Source organism: Schistosoma haematobium, chromosome ZW (genome assembly GCF_000699445.3).
Source record: "Schistosoma haematobium chromosome ZW, whole genome shotgun sequence".
NCBI lineage: Eukaryota > Metazoa > Platyhelminthes > Trematoda > Strigeidida > Schistosomatidae > Schistosoma > Schistosoma haematobium.
This window is the reverse complement of record NC_067195.1, coordinates 72,920,648-72,936,145: the sequence shown is the minus strand read 5'-3', so window position 1 is coordinate 72,936,145 and position 15,498 is coordinate 72,920,648. Positions and strand designations below refer to the sequence as shown.

General features: G+C 31.6%; 1 protein-coding gene across 1 annotated transcript in view; it reads left to right on the top strand.

The window, feature by feature from the left end:
* Positions 1 to 15,498, top strand: part of FHOD3_1 (FH1/FH2 domain-containing protein 3) — a 123,685-nt gene that overhangs the window by 1,029 nt on the left and 107,158 nt on the right. The window lies entirely within an intron of this gene.

Genomic DNA, 15,498 nt, shown 5'->3' with positions numbered 1-15,498 from the left:
AAAGGTTCCTCTACTTGGAGATAATAAAATGATTACTGAAATTATAATTTAAACTTAATCAATTTCGAAAAAATTAGAACATATTCTGCATCAACAGGGAGTTTCCAAGTGCTAATTTACTAACGAAAAAGTGACTCATTTATATGTAATATGTAAGACGGATTAAGGGTACGAAAAATTGATACGCAGCAATATTCAGTGGTCACAGATGATTTAATGAGTCTAATATCGGTCACTTATATATGCAGTGAGTTTTATAGTAAAAATAACTCCTTAACAATTGGTATACTTACATGCGAAAGATTATTACTGCTTTTATCGCAATACTACTTAAATGGATTGAATCTTCAAAAATAGAAATATTAATTTAAACAAGTTTTAATTTACATTAATATTAAGAAATCTCAGTTGGCATTTCAACAGTTAATTTTAATTTAATAGTTGAATTCATGAGTCAATTAAAGCTAGACCGCTATGAACAAACTGGAAACACTGGAAGGCCATTTCGTCCGAGTATGAGACTTCTCAACAGTGCTCATCCACGATCCCGCCCGCTACGAGATTCCAGCCCAGGACCTATCGGTGTCGCACGCGAACGCTTAACCCCTATACCACTGAACCGGCCGGCACCCAATAGTGCTACTATTTAACCTCAATCAATCCACCTAGGAACTCAGCTATAGAATGAAATTCTACAGTTTTAACTACAAAACACTAAATTGTGATGTGATTAATTTCTTGGTATACGCTTTAAATTTCTAGATATCTGACTTATCTATTAACTATCCTTTAATATCTAGGTAGACATATCCGCTATAAATCTACTTAAACCTTTCATATTAATTCATGAAGAAATTAGTATAAACACAAAATATACAAAACACTGATAGAGTTTATAGAGTATAAATTGATCTAATTATAAATCATAATGACTTTAGAGTAATATAAATGCAATGTACAATTTATAAACATTGTCAATGTAATTTCGATTAAATACATGAAAGAAAATATTTATAACTAGAATAATTTGATATGACACTTTTCAGTATACCTACCATGAAAGTAATATTGATATTTTGCATTGTTTCTAACTTATGAATAATACAATTTAATCTTTAAATATACAAAATAGGCAATTAATAATAATAATTACAGAATTCATGCCAGTTTACAGGCATGATCAATTTGATATAAAGAGGAACATTAGATGTACAGAACATGTGATCGAAGAAAGTTCACTAGTTTACTAGTTCAGTAATTGTTTAGGTAGTACATATATTACAGAGATCTAATGTATCAGCCAGGAACTTTTAATTTTTCTTAAGTGGACAGCCTGTTGATTTATGAACGGTGTAATTAACTGAGGTCATTTCCTGTGCCAAATCGAATTAATCATAATTATCTACAGCTAGAGAAAGTAAGATGAAAACAGAGAGCACGGAACAACAAAGCAATAATTAACAAAATAAGTCAATCAGGTCTACCAAAATGCATGTGTCATGTGACACAGTGATATACTGTTGATGTTATTCAAATTAGCTAAACTTGCTGGGGACGGTGTTAACATAAAGTGACAGCAAGTAGGTGGTTTTACTTAGAAAATTCACTAATAATAATGGCTAAACATTTGAAGTTCCTATGATATCACTTGTGGAATGAGATACACTTACAGGTGCTAGACCATTCAATGCATTTTCAGAGGAGCAGTATGCATCAATGCAGTGAACAAATAATGGGAGTGATTTTATCGTACGGATAGAGTGTGATAGATTATTCCAGAGTCTAGAGAATTTACAGGTAAAGTAATTCATATAGAGAGATGATTTACAATAAGTTTGTTCACTAGTGCCAAGAAATTACGGATGTCATAATGAGAAGTTTCTGCATATTGAGTAACGTGATTGGATGTAAAGGATAGTTTATTAAGTAGTTTGAAGAAAAAGATAAGATTTAGTTTGAGTCTCCTCCTCCATAAAGGGTCTAGCCCAAGTTTATTGCATCTAGAATTATAAGTTAAGGTACAATCAGCTCCAAGAATACGAAGTGTAAATCGTCTCTGTACTGATTCCAGCCTTAATTTATCTTTTATGCACGTGCAATATTCTAGAAGAGGTCGAGCACAAACTTTGTACATTAAAATACGTGACTCATTGTTATAAAGTTTTCGAGTTATGTAACCTATTAGACGTTGAGACTTAGAGGTCTGTTTTAATATATGTTCTGTAAACGACAAGTCTTGGGAGTATCTAATTCCTAAGTCTACTACTGTATGTAACCTAGATAACATTTCTCCATTTATGTTAACGTCTAGATTGAGTGATGTATCGCCGAAGCATATCCATTTGTGACCGTTTAATTTTTACTAATTGTACTAAAACTGATTGAAATTTGATATCTGTTTAGGTTTAGTAATGATTTACTAGAAAACATTCCTTTATTCATTCGATAGAAAAGTATACCAAACATAATTATTTATTTGGTAACCTTCCCCAACCCCCATCAAAGTCATACTGTCATGTTTTTATTACCAATCAATTTATATCAACAAAGTTTTAATCAGATCACTAGATTAAATAATTTGATTACGTTCCATAGCTTATTTGGGATGTTTTGAATATAGGAAAAGTCAAGTGTTTCATTTATTTATTTAATCATTCTAAGTTTATTATACAATCACCTTAGAGTTTAAATATTTTAATACTTTCAAATGTAATCAGGCTAATCATTTATCCCTATCATTTTCTTTTTTGAAATAAATTTCATCAATCCAACGAAGACATCTTCCAAGAAAAGAAATAATAATCTTAACAATGTATATTAAGTTCTGATATTATAGGGAATTTTCTATATCATTTATGAAATACTGTAATGAATATCTCTTCAACCACATTCAAATAGTAATAATTCGAAATGTATATATATATACTTAACAAATGCTTTTTCAACTGTCGCTATATTTCATTCATCTTCAGTGATGTAAATTCTTTATCCATTCGAATAACTACCTAATTCATCTATGATATACTGAATGCATCAATAAAATCACTTCTTATTTCTTCAAAACATATATATGGAAAGAGAGATATATATCAATAAATGATTTCAACCTGTGAAATTTCAAAAAATCTCCATAAAACCCATTCTCATAATAATCAACTGCTCACTAGTGACTGACTTCGGGAGATACTCCTGGAATTCTAGTGAGAAGCCGTCCCTAGTGGAGTTCAACCAGGTGTGTTGTGAGATCTCAGCTCACTGAAGACAATGATGTACGGTGGCGAGACTGATAGGTCCTGGGTTCGAATGCCGTAAGGCGGGGTCGTGGGTGTGCACTGCTGAAGAGTCCCACAATAGAACGAAACGGCCATCCAGTGCTTCCAGGTTTTCCATGGTGGTCTAGCTTCAATTGACTCATGATTTCAACCTGTGAAATTTCTAAAAATCTCCACAAAACCCATTCTGATAATAAATGTTGTGTTTCGGTATGGGTTTTTCAGTATTTAGCATTACAATATAAATAGTAACCGGCGAGACTATAATTTATGGACAAACCAATCAGGTATAAGATAACAGGTCTCGGATTTCGGTGAAAAATTCACTCATTCATTTGGCTAAATAGAGTCTTGGCATTATAGCTAATAACAGTTCGTTATGAAAATCCATCAACTGTAAATCATAATTCAAATCCTTCACATTTATTTATAACCCTCATTTGGTCCTAGTTACCAGGTGGACATTCTCAAGATCAGTCTAGAGTCGCACAAAGGTCGTCCATAAATTATAATCTCACCATAGTAACCTACTTTAAAATAACACAGGAATACATAGATTTAATATTCAAAATTATCCAGTTTAAACAACTGTAAAAATAGATGACTCGGATATCGGAACCAGCAAATGTTGTTTATTCTTCGTTTAGTGTGTATCCTATTAGTGATCATAGACAGTGAATTGACTCTACATTTATTTGTTCAAATCATTAACTAGGTACAAATCAATGTACCTGAATTTGATGAAAGCAATACCACTCGGTTGTTCAAACTAAAGTGAATGAAATCAGGTTTGAACCTAAAAATGATTGGCTGAAAGTTGAATACCTTAAAAATTGAGCAAATGTTTCATTTTATTTAATATCAGTGAATAAAAATATAATTTTACGCCTCTTATTTTTTACATAATTAACAGCTCTATCACAAACATTCAATAGATTTATCTACTTAAACAATTTATCCATATTTTTCTCAAACATTAACCTTCTAGTATTAACTGTATCATGCCTATAGACTTGACTCTATTTACTTATCAATCATCGATCAAAAAGTAGATTGTTAGATTTTAAGTTTCACATGACATCAATTACTTTACTGTTAGTATGTAACGGAAGTTTAAGGACTCATACAAAAAGTATAATTTAACGATAACATACGAGATATGCGTCCCAGATTCCACTGATACCTTATATATACATATTGGTTTTCATTGCTCACTGAATTATGTTCAGTCAAGACCGATGATATCAACATGCTTTAATTTAACTGGAATACTTATTCAAATAACTGTGTTCTTCTAAACCATATAACTACAGTATAGAAGAACAGTTTAACATTATCATAATGACCACCAACTACTTTTCGAACTATTTTTATAAATGTTAAAAAGGGTAGATTTGCAGCCTAGTAACGAAGAGATTCAGCAATAAATATGTTTAATCATAACCGGAAAAATTAGTTCATTATATAAAAACATTAGAGGTGAATTTTATAGACGAGCATAAAGTTGATATATGTAAGTTCATTGCATATAATCAACAATAAGCCTTAAATTTATGTTTTTCATTAGGTACCAGTAATGCGTATCTGAAACTTTGAAAGATATGATCGGACTCAAATCTTGATCATCTTGTTTCATAGTCATTGAGCTGCTCATACAGCGACTGACCTCCTTTGGTATTAAATTGTAAGTGTGAATTGATTATTGACTAGCAACCAATAACATGTGGTCCGTCATCGATTCCCGATCAAACCCTACCTAATAAAAGTCACTGTACCCATTCACATATATCTTGCTCAGGAGTGTCAGGTAACATTAAACCTATAGTCTACGTTTTGCTATATAACATTAAACGGACTACAACGAACCCCCGAGTCACTAAAACTAGTGATCACGTTACAACTTAATCCACAGGACTCAATATTTAAACCAACAAAATAGTAATAGTTTATCTGATGGAAACATAGACGATGTTGTTCATAATGATAAACCATCAGGCTCAGAGGGAACACTACTGAAAAATATGTTCACTCGAGCTATCACTAATCCACGTCATATATTCTGAATACAGATATATGCTAAAACAATGAGCAGTATATATAACATCACAACTCAATTCAGAGGTTAGTCTACAGAAAAGTAAGGACTATTATGTTAAGCAAGAAAATAGTGATAATTGTAGTGCTCTAGTTTATTCAAAATAATCATAAGTTAATCTGTCAGCTGAAGATTTGATGCTGAATTTAAAAGTCTTACAATGAATTCTAAAACAGTTACACCGATCGAACATTGATTATGATCTAATATTGCATTTATTTCGTCTTAGTCGTTGATCCCATCCGAGTATGAATGTTAGCCAATCAAATATAGTGTTCATGATATGGATTCTCTTAAATTAATTTTCACAGATTAACCTGGTTAGTGAAGATTCACAAGCTTATTAAGTGAACTTCTTTATACAGACAACATAACATGCTACATAAATCTCCTTTATGTCTAGTCAAACACCGGTTATAAGTTGCACCGACATAATTCATATAACACTGTATTTATAACCTAATTGTAAGCAGTTTATTCACTAAATTGGTAATCACTCAATACTGAACAAAAGTTCAGCTTTAAAGCTTTCATCTTTACTAAAAAGGTAGTTAAAAGTGTTTATACACTACTCGTAACGGTCACATAAATATATTCTTTTAAATTTGCAATAAAATAGATTATAATCAATGTGATTTTGTATCATAGACCACTTGATATCAGTCTGTGTAAATATACGTTTGTATCATGTTTGCTAATATAAATAAGTCTCTTCACTTGAAAATGCTTAACTTAGTCGATTAATAAAAAAAAATTTTGTAATTTCCCTATCTTTCTATTACTCTAAAAGACTAGGTTGCTGAACAGTATAAAGATAAGTTTTATTGTCTTGGATTCATTCCAATAAAGGTTTATAGTTACATATTATTGAGGAATTATAAACCAGAATGAAATACTTCTTCATTACCCCTTAGTTTATAGTAGCCCTTAAAGTGTTACACAGCGTAAATTATTTTCGAAACAATTATAGATGTTTATTGCTTTCACAAGTATATTGAATACTGACTCCATTTTCAAGTTTGATTTAGGTTTGTTTAATAGATCATAGAACAATAGTAACTGTAAGTAGAAATGCTGTAATGGTTTTGCTTCATTAACCAATCACCCTAATAACCGTTATTATATAAACCTCAACGGTGTTTGAAATCAGAAGGCAAAGAGAAGCGGCAACTACAGTTTATTAACAGATAGTTCAGAACACAAAGCTGTGAGCACATCGAGCGAATTTTAAGTGAAGAGGGGAATAAGTATATGCAAGCAGTTACATATGCAAAGTTATAATTAATTTGTATAAGGGAGCAGGAAGGCAAAGCAAATCCTAATAATAGGATTTGAGTACGTACATATATGGGGATGAGGATGAATCATTGAATGATATCTAAATAATCAACATTTTAGCTCGGATCTGTCGTGAGATCTAGTGATCATAACAGTACAAAAAAGTATGTGAATTGTTACTATTCAAGTAACATTGTCCGTTAAGTAAGTTAATAAAACGGTTTAACCAAAATTAGCCATGATCGAAATTGGTTGCAAGATAGCTGCTATAATACTAATATTGTTCAAAGTAAGAATTACTTTTTCATTTAATGAATACCATCGTTTCAACTAGCTTTATATAGTTTAAAAATATATTTTTCTCTACATGAACTTGCCTACATAATTATGCCACTAGTTTTTTTTGGCTTAATGTAACCAAGAATTAGTCTATGAATCCTATTTCGTAACATTCAGACGATTGAATTCTATCTAACCAAGTAAAGTAATTCTACTAATAAGATTTTCTTTTGTTATCAACTTTTGATATGCTTCAATGAATAACGGTGACATTGTAATAAACAAGAACACCAGTGGGGACAATCAAATGTATTTAACACAAAATACAGGACTTGTGAATAAAATCTAACAATCAAATAGTAAATACGTAATTTGCAAAATGCTCATCAATTGTCTCATAATGACTCATACTTCATTGTTATTGCATTTTCATACAAATTTCATTCTGTTTCCATTCTTTACTGTTCGATCTTCTTGTTTCTCTGCTGCCAGACCTTCTGTTCACGAACAACATCATATACTACTTATGTCAATATAAGTAGCACACATCACAATATGATCTAATTTGTTAAATCAGAAGTTAAATTAGCTTCTAGTTTGTTTACTTTATTTAAAGAACATTTCAGATACATACAGTCTGAATTATCAGTATAGGATTGTGGAGATTATTAAGTTTGTGATTGAGATTATGAACCGATTGATGTCAGACCACCATTGAAAACATGTAAACACTGGACGTCCGTTTTGTCCTATTGTGGGACTCCTCAGCAGTGCGCAGCCACGATCTCGCTCTGAAGAAGTACAAAATCTCCTGATGTATTTTATTGACAAAAAAATTAAAATTAAATTTCATGGAAATGATACTGAAATAAATGTTCAGAAATAGATGTATGTGTGACGATTTTTCACTTTTATTTAAATGATACTTACTTACGCCTGTTACTCCTCGTGGAGGAGCTTAGGCCGCTCACCATCACTTTCCATCCAACCCTGTCCTGGGCAATCCTTTCCATCACTTTCCAGTTGCTATTCATCCCTTTCATATCTGCGTGGTACTTCTATGGATCAGTCCTATAGTACACATGTTTAAATGATAATCAACACAAAATTAAATCATAATATTGTATTGAAGTTATTTGTATAGGTCTAATATATCTCACATTACAACTCAACATTAACTGGAGAACTAATCATTATTTAGAAGCATTGACTAATGATTTCAATTTAGCATGAAACCGTTCATTAGTTCTAAAGCTAGTGTCATTTAGCGTTAAAATCTATCTTCAAATTATTAAAAGTTCTTCGTTACAACTCCAAAGCATATAACAATTATACATCTACTTTTGACTGGGTTTTAAGTGAATTTCTTGATATTTCGGAGGAAATGTAATAGTTGAAGGAGTCAATGAAATCAACAGTGCAACAGTAGCTATCTAGTATCATTGTCTGAAGACCATAATACACTGTGAACGGAATAAATTTATAAATGTGAAACACTGAATTTCGACCCAGTTTCCTAAAGTTCTAGTGTTCTAATACAATATTAAAGGTTTTAGTCTCCATTTCATGTTGAATTGTGAGTATATCAAACTGTGGAATCCAAAAGAAAGATGCAACAACTCCATGTTTTGTGATTTGCTAAATCATGTCAGTTTGTGATTAAATCCATATTCAAATCAAAATGACATCATAAGACAATAAAATACCTTCTTTATACTGATAGAACTAACCACTCATTGGATGTTTAATTAAAGTAAATAATGATTTGAAACTTTCCATCCATCTTCATTCGTTCAATCATAGTTTTTTGCTGTTTAATAGAAGCTCGACTCATAAGCCAACATACAGTGTTAAGAATCTTACTGGTATTGTTGTCAGATACAATATCTAATACTCACTTCATAGAAGTGACTATGTCCTTTCCACCTCAATGATGAACAATGATAGATATTTCTAGATCGTCACATATATAGACATCAATTATGTAATTGATAATACGACTTTTAAGTTTCATGGCAATCATTTGAATAATTATTCGAATTCAATAAATTACTAACCAGTGAAACGACAGGCTGCTGTATCTTTCTCATCCAAGATTTAAGACTCTAAACATATTTATTTCTGATATAAAAAGGAATATATATGACTAGTATTCTATTTTAAATGCGTAGTTATTTTGAGTATGGAAGATAAGACAGCTGAACTCAGTAAACATAATTCGAATGTCCTTGATAAAACCTTTTTCGTAATGTTTGGCACTTTTTCGAAAAGACGTTTGTAATTTTACATCTATCATTCTACAATCAAATTAAAGAAGTGAACAATGACAGATTAAAGGTCAACAATAACCAATCAAGATCGAGATCTACAGGACAAGTCGTGAATCATATATGGAAAAAGTCGAACACTTCACTTCTACCTAAAGTCTGTTCTGGTGATATCGTTCAGAATAACGATGAAACCTCCATGACCAAACCATCCACCTTGGAGAACAAAATTCTAAGTAAATTAAACTGATGTATGTCAAGTGACCCCATTCATGAAATCTATCTATGACTAATTTTTTCAATTTATCAATAATTATCTATTTTAACCACTAGTTTAATATCATAATCGGTGTCTTCTGCCGGTTTGCTTGATATTTGGTTCCATTTCAAACATCCATCTTAATTTCATAAATCATAATGTATTACTCTTTGTTAATTTAGACCATTTTCAACTGGTCAGAAACTTTGAAATGTATTAGTTTGTTTTATTTTTACAAAGCATATTGTTCTAACTTGATTCAAATTTAATGAAAGGAATCGATTGCATAAAATAATTTACATATTTTATTTTTAAGAGTTTGCATTTTTTTGTGTTCGTCTTATTACATACTGAAGTTGATCCGTCTTAATAAGAATTTGTATATCCTAAGTCAATTGCAATGGTACTGCCATTTAATTTTGAGTTTATAATAAAGTTGAAAAATCACTAACAGTGGATATTCACATTGAGATGTAGATGATCAGCTGATCAACCCCATCACTAGTTCCATTAATAGCCATTATTTACTTACTTACTGACTTACTTACGCCTGTTACTCCCAATGGAGCATAGGCCGCCGACCACCATTCTCTAACCCACTCTGTCATGGGCTGTCCTTTCTATTTCTATCCAATTTTTGTTCATTTTTCTCATGTCTGTCTTCATTTCTTGGCGTAACGTGTTCTTTGATTTTCTTCTTTTCCTTTGGCTTTGAGGATTCCATGTGAGGGCTTGCCTTGTGACACAGTTAGGTGCTTTCCTCAATGTGTGTCCTATCCACTTCCTGTGCTTCTTCCTAATTTCTTCCTTCTCTAGAATCTGGTTTGTTCTCTCCCATAGTAGGTTGTTGCAAATTTTATTTTCACATATATATCATTCTCATTAAGCAACAAGTAATCACTATATGATGTATTTAAAGTTGCAAATCATAATTAAAACAAATAACTGAAGATTCCTCATTTCATTCCCCTAATTCTTAAAGGGATATAAATAAAATCATATCTATTGATTTATCTTTGTAATTACTAGTTCATATTTTGTCGATATTGTCAGATCAAACTGATTTTCTTCTAGACTGGTTATGTTTCGTCTTGACATTGAAAGAAACATTTCAAAATGAAATAAATATCATATAAATAAGAATGTTTCAAGCAATCATTATCTCTATCTGGATCAGTAAAAATAAATGTTTAGGTTTCATAGGGCTACAGAAGAATCAATTTTCACATAGAAGAAAAGATTACTCAATAAGTGTAGATTTCATCATGTTTATCTTTTGTATATGTGTTATAGGTAAAACATTATTTCGTCAAAAAGAAAAAAAATATCTCCTGGTTTAACGTCATCTCAACTTTACCAATGTTTGGTTTATTTTTACAGTTTTTGTTTTAAACACTAGAATAACCATTCAATTACAAAGTATATTTGAGCTGCATTATACTTTGAGTTAAGGTTAATAGTGGGTAGTGTATGACCGATGTCGTTGTTTTATTTGAAACTTATCCTTTGGATATGCTTTCATCTTGATATCAAACTTTTTGGGCATTAATAAAATCATGAGTCAGTTGTAGCTAGACCATTATGGAAAACCTTGAAACACTGGATGGCTATTCTATCCTATTATGGGATTTCTCAACAGTGCCTATCCAAGATCCTGCCTCGCAAGATTCGAATTCAGGACTAAACGGTCAACCGGTGCTTTCAGGTTTTCCAAAGTGGTCTAGCTTGAATTGACTCATGACCTCAACTATTAAAAATTACTATAATATCCACAAAACCCCTTCTGATATTAATAAAATCACTTAATTTTTTTTAAAAAAAAAATCCGTTTTTTTAACTTGGCAACTATCCAACTATCGTTACTGTTTTACATATTATGTAATAAAAGATTTAGGAAAAAAAGCGTGACAAGTACCAAGATGGTATATTCCTTTGTTAATGAATTATTATGAATTTAAGTATATACGAATAGTAAATTGCGTAATATACATACAATATAGAATTATGTTCAATTACATAAACACATAACTAATGGGTTACATGTTTCCTCCCATCATTCATAAAAACAAAAACTAAAGACATTTTCTCTGTTGTATAACTGTTATAAGCTAAAAATGAATGTTTTATGAATTAACCTATAGTCTATAGATATTACATGGATATATAACTATGAACAAATATACTTTGTTTTGATCCTATTTAAATAGTTTATTCATATCAATAATGAAGTAAAGGAAAGAATTATGTAATAAGACTAATAAATTGAATAAAGAACATTCTTTTGGATAAATTCACTTTAAGTTCTACAATTTTATAATACAAATGAATAATTTGAAAAATAGCCAAGTTAAGGGTAATGTACATCGTTTAAAGCATGTGAATTTAAGATGATCAGTGGAAGACTATAATGTGTAAAAAGCTATTAGTAAGACTTAATATGGTAGGAAGAATACGAAGTGAATGTATCATGTATTGGGGAGATTGATAATGATGTTTAACCAACAGTAATAATAATAACAATAATAATATTAATAATACAAATATTTGTGAATAAAGGTGACAGAGACAGTTACATTTGACTACGAAATGTCGTAAGTATGATGGGGATCTTTAAACAATTAAAATTATTGTGGTAATTTAATGGTTGAATTCATGAGTCAGTTAAAGCTAGACCGTTATGGAAAACCTGGAAACACTGGACGGCCATTTCTTCCCTGCATGGGACTCCTCAACAGTGCGCATCCACAATAATTTGTCCTTAAACTTTTGACATTGGTCATTAGCTATCGGTTTAGGATCGTAGTTGAACATTTGTAATACACTCCGTTGTAATGTGAAATGTCTTCTACTTCAATACCTATCAATAAATCATACATTTTAAAGAGGTTTGTAAACCTACACTTTTCTATAAATTAATAATTGCACCATTCATTGTCACAGATAAAGACAATGTTATTCAACTCATTAACTTGTTATACTTATTTAATGAAGGTATTCTATAAAAATTCAGTTGTTTTTCGTTTTAGATTACAATTTATATCCAAAACTATGTCAAGCATATGAATTATAATTGTTTTCGAATTAATAATTATTCGAAATCATGAGTCAATTGAAGCTAGACCACCATGGAAAACCTGGAAGCACTGGACGGCCAACTCGTCCTAGTATGGGACTCCTTAGCAGTGCTCATCCCCGAAACTGCTCCCCGCGAGATTCATTTTATAGTTCATCAGTTAGTTAGCTACAACGTAGGATCAAGCACATATATGCATCGGTCCAAGTTACCATACTTCATTAACACGACAAGATGAAAACCAAATTCATAGATGTACTTATTTTAATGGTAGTAATAAATAAAAGAAAGATTGTGTATAAGGATATAGTAAAGAAAGAAAGAATTTGTTGGTAGAAAGAAAAATATAAAGCAATTTCAATCTCACGGTTTAAGGGAAGACAAAGAGTGTATATACACCTACTCGATTGTGATCGATTCTGAGCCATGTCACTCAGAGTCTCCAACCATCGGTTACGATAATCACGTGGACACCAATCAAGTAATGTTCATCTACCAATATGGTTAAGACTAGAAGTTAGTAACTTCAAGCACTGATGACACGTTTTAGTTTGGCTGTCCCTAACCTTCATTTTACAAAATGATTAAAAATTTTTTATATAAAGTTTCATTTATCAACTGAATGTTGATATGTTCCATACAATTTTCTCTTTACTAATTAATATATATTTCTTACAAGTTCTTACTCTTTATACACCTGTGGTTTGCACTGCAATAAATTCTATTCACTATGTGTACATTTCATTTGTCTTATACTGATGTAAGTTAATAGATTGCGTTATGATTTCCAATAAATGGAATAACTCGTTTTCTGGACTTTTAATGAAAAGGATAATCAATATGTGAATAATATAAACATTAATAGAATATATACAACCAGACCAATCTAAATTAATGTATTGATAATTGACTTTCTTTAACGAGATAAAATTCATAATCCCCCAAAAAACGACACTATCAATAATTATGATCTGTGGATCAATTGATATGTATAAAATGATTATGAAAAATTCGCATACACTTTATTATTATTGAATTTTATCTCATGTATTTAGAAGTACAGTGATCTTTTCGATATTTCATTACCATGGACTGTATCATAAGTGTGTCATAAATATAAGCTTCTTGGCGTTCCTAACTGAAAATGAGACCGAAGGTCTATGATTTGATTCCTGATTGCACGGTTATTTATGTGCATTGTTGAGGAGTGTTTCCAGGTTTGCAAGAATCAGCTAACTCAGATTAACATCATGAGTCAGTTGAAGCTAGACCACCATGGAAAACCTGGAAGCACTGGACGGCCGTTTCGTCCCATTGTGGGACTCCTTAACAGTGCGCATCCACGACCTCGCTCCCCGAGAGATTCGAACCCAGGACCTACTGGTTTCGCGCGCGAGCACTCAATCACTAGACCACTGATCCGACATCCAACGGTGTGAATGTCTAACTTCAACTAATCCACGAAATTGAGTGACACATCCACCATTGTCTTCAGTGAGTTACTATCTCACAACTGACTCATGATCTTACCCATTGAAATTACTATAATATCCACAAAACCCATCTGATATTAACTTAGATTAGTTAGTGATTTCAATGAAGACGATTAGATTGTTGAGTATTACTTATTTATCAGGTGATATCGGTTGGTTTTTCATAACTATTATCAATACTAGAACACTTATTTAGCATTAATCATTCAACGAACTGATAAGTTCATATTAACAATATTTTCTTAATTTTTTCAACCCTTCAACTTTTCAATGCAGTAAAGGCTTTAATTATCAGCTAAATAAACCCTAACCTTAATATATGACTAAAATGTAGTTCATTTTCATTCTTATATCACATGCAACTTGATGTATTCAACATCATAATTTTTTTTAAATCGGCGATACAATCAGTTTCTCATTTAATCTTGTCTGGCATATATAAATCATACAGATATTAGTTTGTGAATTAATACAAACGTTAATGATTGATGTTTTCTTGATTTAACTAGGAATGAAAAACTTCTTGTATTTCGTGTTAGTACATCTATGCAAAATATATTCATACTTACTTTACATATAAATTTGCTAAGTTATTATTATTATTATCAGAAGGGGTTTTGTGGAGATTGAAGTAATTTCAACAGTTGAGATCATGAGTCAATTGAAGCTAGACCACTATGGAAAACCTGGAAGCATTGGACGGCCGTTTTGTTTTATTGTGGGATTCCTCAGCAGTGCACATGCACAACCCCGCCTCACGGGATTCGGACCCAGGACCTATCAGTCTCACTCCTGGAGCTCAACCACCTAGACATTAACACCGTCGGATGCCGGCTCAGTGGTCTAGTTGATTAAGCGCGACTGGTAGGTCCTGGGTTCGAAGCCCGTGAGGCGGGGTCGTGGATGTGCACTGCTGAGGAGTCCCACAATAAAACAAAACTGCCGTTCAGTGCTCCCAGGTTTTCCATGGTGGTCTAGCTTCAATTGACTCATGATCTCAACTGTTGATTATTATTAGTTAATATTAGTCAAATATACATAAAATGTGTAAAATAGCACTAAAGATTACTGAAATTTCAACAAAAGCGTATTAAGTAGAATTTGGAAAATAATATAATATCTAATGATTGGTTTAGAGATAAAAATATTAGAGACGGCCTTTAAGAGACGCCATGGTGACCTTGAGAATGTCATTACTAGGACTAAATGAGGGTTATAAACTAATGTGAGCAATTAAAATGATGATGTACAGTTGATAATCAAATTAAGGGACTAGATTTAGGATTTTCATCATGAACTGATATTAGCTAAAATGTCAAAACGCTATTTAGTGAAATGGATGTGAATGAATTTCGTGCTAAAATCCAAGACCTGTTATCTTATATCTGGTTGGCTCGTCCATAAATTATAGTTTCACCGTCGGTTTATTCAAAGACAACATTTTATGATGAGCTCATTTCTTCTGGTCAAGTTTTATAGTAG